This window comes from Cherax quadricarinatus, chromosome 10 (genome assembly GCF_038502225.1).
Source record: "Cherax quadricarinatus isolate ZL_2023a chromosome 10, ASM3850222v1, whole genome shotgun sequence".
Taxonomy (NCBI): Eukaryota; Metazoa; Arthropoda; class Malacostraca; order Decapoda; family Parastacidae; genus Cherax; species Cherax quadricarinatus.
This window is the reverse complement of record NC_091301.1, coordinates 40,269,043-40,281,735: the sequence shown is the minus strand read 5'-3', so window position 1 is coordinate 40,281,735 and position 12,693 is coordinate 40,269,043. Positions and strand designations below refer to the sequence as shown.

Below are 12,693 nucleotides of genomic sequence, written 5' to 3'. Positions count from 1 at the left end.
CCCCAAAGCAGCTCAGGGTCTTGTATACGTAGTCCACCATCATATATGCCAGCGCCTTTGCCGCACCCTCTTCCACCCTCCCCACATATAAACTCAGCGCCCGCAATACTGACACATCCCTCCCACCCCACCCTCTGCACCACCGTGCCCACTCATTTCCTGATTCACTCCAACCCTTCACAAAAATACACGATATGGTAAGCCGTTTCCTCTGCCCCACACAACCCACAACGACCCTCCCCACCCAACCTCCGATCCCTCAGTACCGCACCAGATGGCAAGATACGTGCAAAAAACGGAACGTTACCTCCCGCATGCTGGGCTGTAACCTCAACTTGCTAAATCTTCTCCAGATGTTTGCCCAATCGTAAAATGGGTATAACCCCTTCCCTGGGTGCACCACCTGTCCCCCTATCATCCTGTACAATGCCCCAACCTTAACCTTCCCAGGTTCCTGGGGCAATGCCAACACCCACAAGACCGCCTCACACTCACACAGGTTCACCCCCCCATACAATCCTCGCAACACCTCATGAACTTTCTCCAACCGTCTGTCCTGAAAAATCCCGCCTCGCAATACCCCACGCCTGATGTAAACACACTTAACTCTTCGTCGTAAATCCAAAAGACCCATCCCCCCCCTTTCGCACTGGCAACATGACCACCTCCGTTTTTAACCACTCGCACTTAGAACCCCACAAAAATCTGAACACCCTCCTTTAGATGCTTTGCATTACCGGCAGCGTTAACGAGAACACTTGTGTGACTAACCAGATCTTACTATACAAGAGCACATTGATCACAATCACCTTTTGCAGAATAGTGAGATGATTCGGTCTTAGTGCTCCCAATCTCTTTACCACACGGTCCTCCAAATGAGCAGAATTATCCTTCCTTGCCCTAACTAAATTTTCCCTATATACAATACCACATATCTTCAAAATGTCCACACAGGTCATCACCACCCGACATCCCCAATCCACCCTCAATTCTCACATCCCCAACCCTAAAATGGACAATTTCTCTACATTCACCACCATTCCCGAGGCACCTCCGTAAACCTGCACCACCTCCTCCACCAACCTATAGAAAGGGTCTTGTATGCACGCAAACAACAATTGCGAGAGTGGGCAGCCCTGTCGAAGGCCCCACCCTAGCACCACTGCTTTCCCCAAATGCCCGTTAACTTGTACACGCACACACGTTTGGTTATACAGTGTTTTCACCCATCCCACTATTCCTCCCCGAAACCCTGAGACAGTAAAATGCGACCTAAAGCTTCCCTTTCCACAATGTCATATGCCCCCCTCCAGTCCAATGATAACAACCCCCCTCCCCCCACCAAAAGCAGCTACAAAATCCCGGAGGATACTGTGACCTATCACCATCGATTGGTCAGGCAAACCAAACTGGCTCGGGGGGACCACCCTGCCAACCACACACACTTTAGATGGTTACCAAGCATCTTTGCAAAGAGCTTATAGTCAGTGCACATCAACGATAATCCTTTAGGGTACGCTGATGTGACCCGTTTGGAACTAAGACCACTACCCCAGTCGCTTGCCCCACGCCTATCCTACCCCCCCCCCTGCTTCATTTCATTCAGGAGCCTAACCAAAGAACCCTGCAACAACTCCCAATGCAGCATATGAAATTCACAAGGAATCCCATCCACTCCCAGTGCCTTACCCTTGCTCATTCCAGCCAACTCTCTCCAAATTTCCTCCTCCTCAATATCCCCCCCCAACGCCATTCTATCATTCCCTCCCAGGGGTTTACCCACACAGCCACTCACTTCTTCCAACAGCTCTTCATCCACCCCACGACTACACCAATAACGAGCATACCACCTGTCAGCATACATACCCATGCCCTCTGTCGACCTGAGCACCTGCCCCATGCGATAACTCTCCCCCCTCCTCACACACCTCTAACTGCGTGAGAGTCGTTGCCTTCCTACGTTGTTGCTGACCCCTCAGGACACAGGAAGAAGGCCTACCCCCCATAGCACCTCCTCTATACCCGCTTGCACCCTTACGGCTTCAAACCTCTCATTCTGCAACTCCTTTAACCTCTCCTTCAGGGCCTCCATCTCCTCCATACGGTAACTTCCCTGCAAAGTGCCCCCACTGTAGCAAGCATGTAAGCGCTGCACTAGATAATATGACAACCCATAGTTTGATTGTTCAGACCAGAGCTTTGGTGAGATGGGGAAGGAAGAAGGATGGGTAAGGATGGAAATATTGGAAAAGGGTGGGAGGGGGGTGAGAGGTAGGATATAAAAGGTAAGTGGCCCAACCACTTTGGTGCAATTTAAAAAGTGTACGTAAAATGATAATATATTTATTTAAGGGGTATAAGACTAACCCATCAGAGTCACATAGATATAACAGATATATAAGTACATGACTCTGAATTGGTAGTAATTATACAGGTTGCAATTGCTTTTATTTTTTTTTTTTTTTTTTTTTTTTTTTTTTTTTTTTTTTTTTTGCGATTGCACAACAGATATTTATGCGACAAGGAAGGCAATAATTTTCTGGCCAGTTTATAAAGTTCGTGACAATGGCTTCTTACAGGTGGTGTCCAGCCATAGTAAATAGCATAATTTTTACATTAGAAAGTTATATAAGATGTCTCCCTAATTGGGGGCGATGATTTTTTCAGTATACATAGAAGGGTTCTGGTGGTACCCAATCCTCTTCATCAGGGAGGTTGCTCAATATCATGGGTCGTGGGTAATCATCTTTATGAATAAAGCGACGGACCCTTTGTGGGAGAGTCATTCGTTGAGTCCTGTGAGGAGGAGTAGTGATGGTATAATCCGTGGTATTAACCACTTGTATGGGATGTTCTCTATCTGGCATGTATAGTTCTTGCATTGTATAAAGTTGTTTCTTTTTTAGGGTGTCAAGGCGTACATTTATGGCAGTAATATCTTGTTGTATGTGTAAATCTGCCATTTTAACTCTGTCTCTCCTCCTGGTATCGGTGATGAAGCGAAGAGCTCTATTCTGGACCCTTTGTAACCGGAGCATGTTGGTCTTTGTTGTTATTGACATTGGGACACAAGGGTATTCGAGTATTGGTCTTATTATCATTTTATACAGATGTTTTTTGACATGTTGAGGGGCTTGATTAAATCGAAAGAGTCTGCTAAGACCGGCTTTGGCTATGTTGATCTTTTTAGTTACATGAGATGTTGAATGGAGCAGCCTGTCGATTTCATATCCCAAAATCTTGTTAGGGTTTTTAATGGCTACAGGTGTACCTCTGATGGAGATACCTCCTTTATCTTCAATTGTTGATGCAAAACATCCTATCGTGCTAACAAGGACCTTGTCAGGATTAGTTGTAATTCTCCATTTCTTTTCCCAATTAGATGTTCGACGAAGTTCAATATTCATTTTCTCTATGACTCTCTCATACTTGTATTTTCCTGTTACCGGAGTTGATGAGACGACATGAATAACATCATCTGCAAACTGTGTCACAAATGTGTCATTAAACTCTGGTTGAGGAAAGTCATTCACGTAAATGTTGAACAGAAGTCGACTGAGACAAGATCCTTGCGGGACACCAGCTGTCGGTATAAAAGGCTCTGTCGACCTGCCATGAAAGGTGGGAATGATTTTTCTTTGAGTTAAGAAATTATATATTAATCTGAGAAAAGTCCAGTTATGGTCTGGTAGGTCAATGAGTTTGTATATAAGGCCATCATGCCATAAGCTATCAAAAGCTTTATGAACATCTCTGGTGGCAATTAAGGCAAGATTGCCCTGATGTTTTAGACTTGCTACAGTATCGAAAATAACATTTATTGCATGATTGGTACCTCTATGTGTTCTAAAGCCAAATTGTTTTTCAGTAAAAAAGTGATTAAACTCCATATAGTAGTTCAATCTGTTGGAAATGACTTTCTCAAGAACTTTTCCAGTGACTTCAAGTAAAGATATAGGTCTATAGTTCCCAGGTTGGTGGATGTCTTTATTGGGCTTACCAAGAAAGATCATCTTAGCAGTCTTAAAAACAACTGGAAAATGTCCTGAGGCCAAGATGGCATTAAAGATATTTACCAAAGACTGTTTACAATTTCTAGGTAGGTACTTTATTTGTTTCATTGTTATTCCAGAGAGGCCAGGGGCTCTATTTCTCATTCTTCCAATAACCTGACTTATCTCTAGTAATGTAATAGGTCTAGTAAGCGGGTGGGTATCTTCAAGAGTTGAAGTATCGATGGAAGGTAGTGGTTGTAGATCATCCAAGTTCTCATCTCTCCATTCATTTACCAACTGATAATGATTATTGTTAAATTGACGACTGTTATTATGGGAGAGAATTTTCTCCCATACATCACCCATCAAATTAGCCTGGTCCTGTGGATCGTCAAGTTTAATTTCAACATCTTCATCATCCTCATCAGTGAAGGTATGAACTAGGTAGTTAGGAGCCTTGCGCTTTGCCCCTAAAAGTTGTCGGATCTTACTCCAAAATTTTGCTGGTTCACGTTGATACTGATTAGCTTGAAGAACTAGAAATTTCCATATATCCCGTTTGTGATGACTAATCATGTTAATTAATTCTTGCCTTATTCGGTGCAGTGTAGCTGCTGGTGGTTGTCGCGTTTGAAGATGCCTTCGACATTCTGCTTGATAATTTCTCAAATTGTCTCTAATTTCCCTAGTAGGTTTATATTGTTGGTATATCTTTGTGGAAGCTAATTGACAAGTTGCATTAGTAGCTTCAATTATTCGATTATGCAGGGACCTGATTGCATCATCAATTGCATTGGAAGGTAGATTTTCCAATGACACAATTTCATCATCACCCAGATATGCCCTGAAGGGGTCAAATCCTAGGGTGTTAAGATTGGGTTTAGGAGGTACAGGTATTCTAAATGGAGAAGTTTGTAGTTGTATTATAACAGGGATATGGTCAGATCCAACATGTCCACCAGGAGATATACGACAGTGAAAGATGTCACAGTCCCTGTTTGTCAGTACTATATCAGGTGTCCCTGGATGAGGTCCAATGTACGATTTAAAGAATGGGCCTTGAAATGACAAGTTTCTAGCTGTCATGATATTAAAGAGTTGTTTTCCTTTTAAGTCACCCAGTGGAATACCAGCTCCACAGTTGAAGAGGGCAGGGTGATGAGCATTAAAATCTCCCGCTAGAATTGTTGGAATATTCCTGCTTAATATCCTATGTAGAGGAATTGACTCTATATATTGTTGTCTCGGGGGAAAATATCCAGTTACTATCACTAGTTGTCCATGAGACGTTGTCATTTCTATTGCAAGAATGTTATCTTCATCAACATGAATATTTTTAAATGTATAGCCTAATTTTACTAAGATGGCTACCCCACTAAATGGTCCTCTCGATTTCTCCACAGTAGAGTAACCACGTAATTTAATATGTTGATCAACTCTTGCAGCTGTCTCGTTCAGAAGTATAACATCGGGATTGTAATTATGTAGTTCAACCTCAAGAAGGTAACGGTTATTAAAGAAATGTTGAACATTAAGTTGGAAAATTGTAATCCCCATTATTTCTTGTTCTTCGCTCGTGTACTGCGGTCTGAACGCCTGCAAGTAATGTCACGTGTTGTATCCACACTATCCCTGCTGGACTCATCAAGGGGAGGAGGAAACTTTTGCGTAGGTGCTTGTGTATTAAGAATGCCATCATCTTCACTAGAGGTAGTAATATTAACAGACTCATTAGAATCGGTAGAGTCATCATCAGAAAACTGAGGTGTGTTATTCCCTGTTACAGGAAGCAGAGGCTCGTGAGAGTTAATGGGAGACTGTGGAGGCTCCAAGGGAAAAGTAGGCAGGCAAGGTGAGTCACCCTGGGAAAGTTCCTGTTCAACAGGATCAGCTTCAATAGCGGGAGAGTAGGCACCACTTTCTGGGGCATTGTTATGTTCAGGTGTTGACTTATCGGGTTGAGGGGAGTTGACAACCTGGGTTTGTGAGGTGGGCGATCCCTGAGCCAGGGATGACTTAGGCTTATTTTTAGATGTAGAGTAGGGAACATACTTCTTGTTATGAGAAGGCTGGGTCATAATAGCCTTCACATTTTCTGGGATAGTGATGGGAGTGATCCCATTAGCCATTAACAGATCATTTAAAACCTGAGAGCAGAGTTGAATGTCACCACCTGCTATGTCTTTGGCCATCATGTACATTAGTTGTGCTCTAGTCATATCCCCGGCTGTGGATACCTGAGACATAGGAGATGATACTGAACCTTGTTGTTGCGTTTGTGTATGGTGTAAGTGAGGGTTAGATTGGGGCGCTCCTAGAGGGGCAGAATTCCAAACATTGGAACCATTGGTAGAGACCTGAGGAGTCCCACTTGATCCAGGCAGAGCTGGGAAGGAAGTTTGGGACATCGTTGGCGGTGCCTGGGGAGTGGTCTTCTTAGCAGTGGACAGTTTCTTGGCTTCAAGAATTTTCTGCATTTCCTTTTTCCTTTCAGGACAAATAGCAGAAACAGCATGATGTTTTCCATTGCAGAGGACACATTTAGGTGTATTTTTGTTGGTACAATCTCTATACGAATGTTGGCCAGAGCAAATGCTACAAATCTGCCCTTGAGTACTGCATTTATTGTTGTTATGACCAAAGGCATAACACTTGAAACATTGTGTCACACTGACAAATCGTTCAAGGGAGATTTGGTCAGGTGTACATCTGGTGCCAAAACATTTGAATCCATGTTGACACACAAGTTTGGCCTCCTCAGGTGTCTCAAGTATTAGCTTTAAGGTCACCTTGTTGTTGGTAGGATTAGAGAATTTATGTGCTTCTACAGCCCTAAAGTCAGAATTCTCGGTATTAATGTCGTCAACAATTTCATTCACTGTGCTATGTTTCATGAAACTGTTGATTCTGGCCACAAACACAGTCCTCTGAGCTTGATAGCTATCAGGTGCAACTGGGGTAACACCAGAAGTCTTGAGTTTTTCAAGCACATCATGCTTCAGAAGTTGAAGTAACTCTTCTTCCGAAGAGAGGAGAAGTACTGCTCCAGCGTGGGTTTGAAAAACATCCACTGGAGCAACAGTTGAGTTGGAGCAAATACATGTGAGAATTTCTCTCATTGTCATTTGATTGCCGTCAATGCGTAATCTTACACGTATCCTCGCCATGATGTTGAGGAAGGAACACCTGGCAGAGGAGTTTCTTAACAAAAAGGGAACTTTCCTTGATGTTAAACTAGCATCCTATTACAGCTGACTTATGAAGGTCAGCCCCTAAGATAGCCTACCCTCGAGTAGTGAGGGGAAAGGGCCCAAGGCAAAGATCGGCTGGATTTTAAAAAACCACACGGGCTACCAGATGGTCAAAATGCCTTGTGTTAACTCGCCAAAGCGAAGTTGCCGAAAAAGAAGAAGATAGGACAGTCAGAAGGATAGCAATGTATGTAGTGTGTTAAGTGTGTGGGCCAGTGTTGATGTATGGGTGAGGGTAGGATGGGGAAGGATGGGGGGATGGGGATGAGAGGGGTGAACAAGCAAGCAAGTCACCGCCTTACCCTCTTGATGGGATGGGGCTCGAAGTGACTGCAAGCAAGTTTCCTCTCAGCTCTGGTGAAGAATTACTCAGGATAACACAAGAAAATTCCCGAGCAACAGTGTTCAGAGTTGCTCAGCTGAAGAGCAGGAACGACGACGTCTTCTCTCCACGGTGGCTGGGCTGCTACCACATCTCCTGAGGGGCACATCAATCAGATAACTGCTGCAGTATATGGGCGCCTGGCAATCCTAAGAATATTGTTCAGATATCTCAGTAAAGAATCGTTCAAGAATCTGTACACCGTGTACGTCAGGCCAATACTGGAGTATGCAGCGCCAGTTTGGAACCCACACCTGGCTAAGCACGTCAAAGAAATAGAGACAGTGCAAAGGTTTGCAAAAAGACTAGTTCCCGAGCTAAGGGGAATGTCCTACGAAGAAAGGTTAAGGGATAGGGAAGACATGATAACAACATACGAAATACTGCGAGGAAATGAGAAGGTGGACAGAGACAGGATGTTCCAGAGATTGGACACAGAAACAAGAGGTCACAATTGGAGTTGAAGATTCAGATGAGTCAAAGGTATATTACGAAGTATTTCTTTAATCATAGAGTTCTCAGGAAGTGGAATAGTCTGGTAAGTGACGTAGCGGGGGCATGAACCATACATAGTTTTAAGACGAGGTACGATAAAGTTCACGAACCATGAAGAGAGAGGACCTAGTAGCGATCAGTGATGAGGCGGGACCAGGAGCTATGATTAGACCCCTGCAACCACAAATAGGTGAGTACAAATAGGTAAGTACACACACACACACACACACACGCATGTATATATATATATATATATATATATATATATATATATATATATATATATATATATATATATATATATATATATATATATATATATATATATATATATATATATATATATATATATACATATATATACACTCACATAGAAAGCTAGAGAGCGAGACAGACAACCAGCCAGACAGAAACAGGTGAGACGCTGCGACATAGATCTACCTAATAAAACATAAGAGGTAAAGTGTGGCACATTATCTTCTGACCTTCAGAGTCAACCTGAGTGTTGCCCCCGACATGTAATCTTCCCCAGTTACTTATTATCTTGCAATACAGACGAAGTCCATTATCCGTTGGTCAATTATTTTTCTTTGTACCTCCGGTGTTGTCCCTGACTCCACAATGAACATTTAAATCTACAAACTTTGATGTTATTCCCCATGATGTTTCCTTGGTTCTTCGGTCTTATTACCTACCTTACTGTTATCTTCCCTCAACGTGGCTGTGTTGCATATTCACTTTCCTCTTTAATACCTCTCTTTTGCCTTAAGATGCGGTACGCTGGTATTAACCTAAATGATGGTTCATATCAGTTCGATCAGATACAACTGAAGGTCATAGGTATAGATTACATATCTCTCTCTAAGCTTGAAGTGCCTCTGTGAAAACCCATCTGTTAATGTGCGTAGAGATACTAACGCTCGATGAGGCTACGATACGTCTCTCTCTGCTACATGTAAGTTGCCCATTTAAGTTATATACTTGTGGTTACTTTAGGTTAATTATAAGTACATTTATTTTAATCTAATAAAATTTTACTAAACCTCTATGCCTCTCTAACCTTACTTAGAATAAAAAAATTATGATTTTTTTGAAGTCGTTTAGCTCGGGTAGAAATCAACGAACTGTAATGCGTATATATACGATAGTCTTAATTGAAGATCAGGTTACTGTGATAGCAGATAATGTGCCGTTCTTATCTGGCAGGTTCCCTGACGTCGACCCAGACAGCATCACTCCCTCTCTCTCTCTCTCTCTCTCTCTCTCGTTCTTGCAGGTCAGTCAAGTCTCTTTATCTCTGCATATGAAAATACAAACATATTTCCTAGTATCTTTGCGAGAGTTAAAGTTTCATTTTTGTTTCCTTGTTTCCGTCCTCGTATGATAGTCTTTCTTTGTCGATTTTGACTTGAGCTCACATTCCTCAATTCTTAGCCTAGTTTAGTTACGAACCTTTGGACATTCTCCAGCATCTGTTTATTTTCTTAGACATACGCCATTCATTGATGCTACATACCCGATGTTTTCCCCTCACGTAGGTGGTTTGGTGTATATTGTGTACAATGACTTCTTATTTATATTTCTAAATGCAATTCAATCATTTGCCAGCCATGAATACCTTTTTGACGTAATTTAATTTAAATATTCCTCCGAAAGCTGTTTACTAAAAATCGTCACACTGCCGCTGGTTTTCTTCCTGGATAATCCTTCCTCAGACTGCATTTATTGTGGATTTATTGTGCATTTATTGTGTGTCCACATCATGCGGGTTTCCTCTCAATGTATGATATTTACATACACAAGCAACCCGCACATAGGAGAAACAAACTCGTGACGACGTTTCTTTGTGTATTGTTCCAGTCACGGTATTGTACTTTTTTTTTCTTTACGTTTACGTATTTCTTATCAATTTCATATTGTTAATGTACGCTGATGTTGGATTCTGTTCGCTTTGATAGATCGTTTACATAGTATATCTTTGGAAACTCTGCTTGTTACTTCCCTAAACTAACCATGAAAAATATAAAAATTTTAAAGGTTGGACCGGTAAGCTAGAGGAAGGCCTCAGTCAGATGGCCAAAATATCTAGTTGTGGGTCATCTTTTGACTATGACACGCCTCAAGAAACAATTGTCCTGTTTCCTGACAAATCTAACCTAACCTAACTTGATCTCCTTTCACTTTCACTATATTCTGTATTTCTGACATTCCTTGAGTTACTAAATACATCTTCTTGTCATTCCTAATTTTACTTCTGGCTTGTGGATCATTCTTTGTTATAACTTCATGTGAAAAGCCCTCTGACACTCTGTATTGCCCGAGTTACATCAGCCTGTCACATAAGTACCTAAGACAATTTGCACTTCTAATTTATAATTATTTACGATAAGGAGTGACGATCTCTCTAGGTGAGTAAACAATCTCTATCTACTTATATATTTTCCATCGGTTTACAATCTGCATGTCAAGAATGCTGATCTGAAATTTATGGCCTTTTATACAGAGATGAGTAACACTTGAGAGCGTAATGAAAGCCCATGGTTATGCAGAGCATACCTAAGAAAATTACGGCTGACACTGCTCATGGTGTCTCGCAGTCGGCTCACTTGTATCAAGAGCCATGTAAAGTCATTGTTAGTGGTACACACACACACACTGAGCGCCATTCAGTATCAATGATATCGTGTCTGGCTTAATATCATTCTCTTGTTAAGTCTCTCAGGTGTTTCATTACTTAAGTTCCTCTCAGTTTACGTATTAGTACTTCCTGTTTTCTGAAAAGTCTCGAAATTTTCATTCGAGTGCTTACCCTCTCTCCCTCCCTATCGTTTTTTCTGCTCTTTTTTCAGCCTTACGTTGTTTTCTTTCAAATGGGGCTGTAGAATAGCTGTGGCTCGGCGCTTGTTTTGTTTCACTGTCATATTTGCTTCTTTGTTTCTCTATATAATATAATCATCCCTTGCTCTCTTTCTTATGGTCTCTTATTCATCCCTTTGGCTTCGTTGCAACTCTGATAGTTATGAAGATCTCCTGTCAGCTTGTCTTAAAATCTTTTACAAAAATTCAAAGTATGTCAAAAGCCCTAAAATCTGGAACACCCTACCTGAAAACTCTAGAACTGCAGACACATTCATCACCTTCAAAACTACCGTTAGAAAACGTCTTATCTCCCTGATACATCCCGTCAACTAACTACTTAAAAACCACCTGGTGGTTCACACTTTCACTCACCCATTTGACTATAAGCACAGAAATACGTATCTTAATCTTAAAATAATGATTCCTAACTAGTCACAAGTTTGCCTGTGATACTCCAATATAGAAACTATGTATTATGCCAAAACAAAAGCATTCACATTGCTAAACTCACAAACTAGTATTTAGTTACTTAGTATTTAGTCACTTAGTATTTAGTCAACTTACTCCACAATTTGTAATAATTTAGGGTTACGAATTAATCTAAGTTTGCCCGAAATGCCTAGCCATGCTAGGTGGTCTAGTGGCCCCCTCTGTAATTAGTATTTTATTACATGTAAACCACACAATAATCAAAATCTGTAAACCCAGCATTGTAATCCTTATAGAGAATAAACTTTGATTTGATTTGATTTGATTTGATATCATATCTCTCGCAAGTTTTCTTTCTTCCAGGGTCTTGAAGTTTACCTACTGTAAACATGCCTCTCAGCTCACATCTTTCAAATTGACGATCATTCTGGTGACATTTCTTTGAATGTTGTTCAGCTTCTATAAGAGCTTAACTATGTGAGGCATCCATTGTTACTGCAATCTAGAGAAAAATTTATCTAAATTATGTTTTGTTTAGGTTCGTAAAGACAATATCGCATATTTGCCAACCTTGCCTGTATTACTTATGCATTTTATGTGCCTCTGGAGAGGGGATCGGTGTGATGCTGCACCTCTCTTCTTTCTAATGACTTCAGGTCTCCTAATTGGTAAATATTCTCGGGCATCTTCTCCCCATGATCTCGTCATCATCATTTTTTCTTGTTAAGATTGAATTCCAACAGCCACCTGCCATGCTATTCTAGCATGTTGTCCAAGCCTTCTTTCAGCTGTCTACAACTTTTTCCTTTTATCATTCTCACCAACTTTGCACCTTCTGAAAACAGTGAAAGGCAAGAATATCTCCTGAAAAGTCGTTGGCAAACTTCAGAAGCGTCCGTAGACGTGAAAACTCAAGAAATTTCCCGTCTCGTAATCTCCTTGTATAAAGAGTTCTATACAGGTCTGCTTTCTCAGTCCCTTCTGTTGCAATTGCTCATGTTATCTTTGCTTCTTAAGAAGAATTATTAATGATGCTTGTGATGGTCTTGTTGATGCTGTTGCAATCCTGTTTAAGTCTCCTTTATGTCTATTTCCAGCATCATTACTTAGGGCTTTTCTATTATTATCATTCTTAAAGTATATTCAGTGAACTTAGCGTTGTTATGGAGTTTCCTCTAGTTTCATATTTACATTTTTCTGTTTTACAAGATTGGTCCATCTTATATTACATTTCGTGTATTTCTCGCCATTAACATGAAATCAGAAAGGACTATATTCTACT

At 41.2% G+C, this 12,693-nt stretch overlaps 1 protein-coding gene across 2 annotated transcripts in view; it reads left to right on the top strand.

Moving 5' to 3' along the window:
- Positions 1-9,015: 9,015 nt before the first annotated feature.
- Positions 9,016-12,693, top strand: part of LOC128688059 (protein D3) — a 21,882-nt gene continuing 18,204 nt past the window's right edge. Inside the window, exon 1 of one of the 2 annotated variants that reach the window (XM_053775772.2) lies at positions 9,016-9,078. The gene's annotated coding sequence lies outside the window, so the exon portion shown is untranslated. Of the gene's footprint in view, positions 9,079-9,335; positions 9,400-12,693 lie in introns of those variants that run through there. The other variant, XM_053775773.2, reaches the window with a different exon arrangement.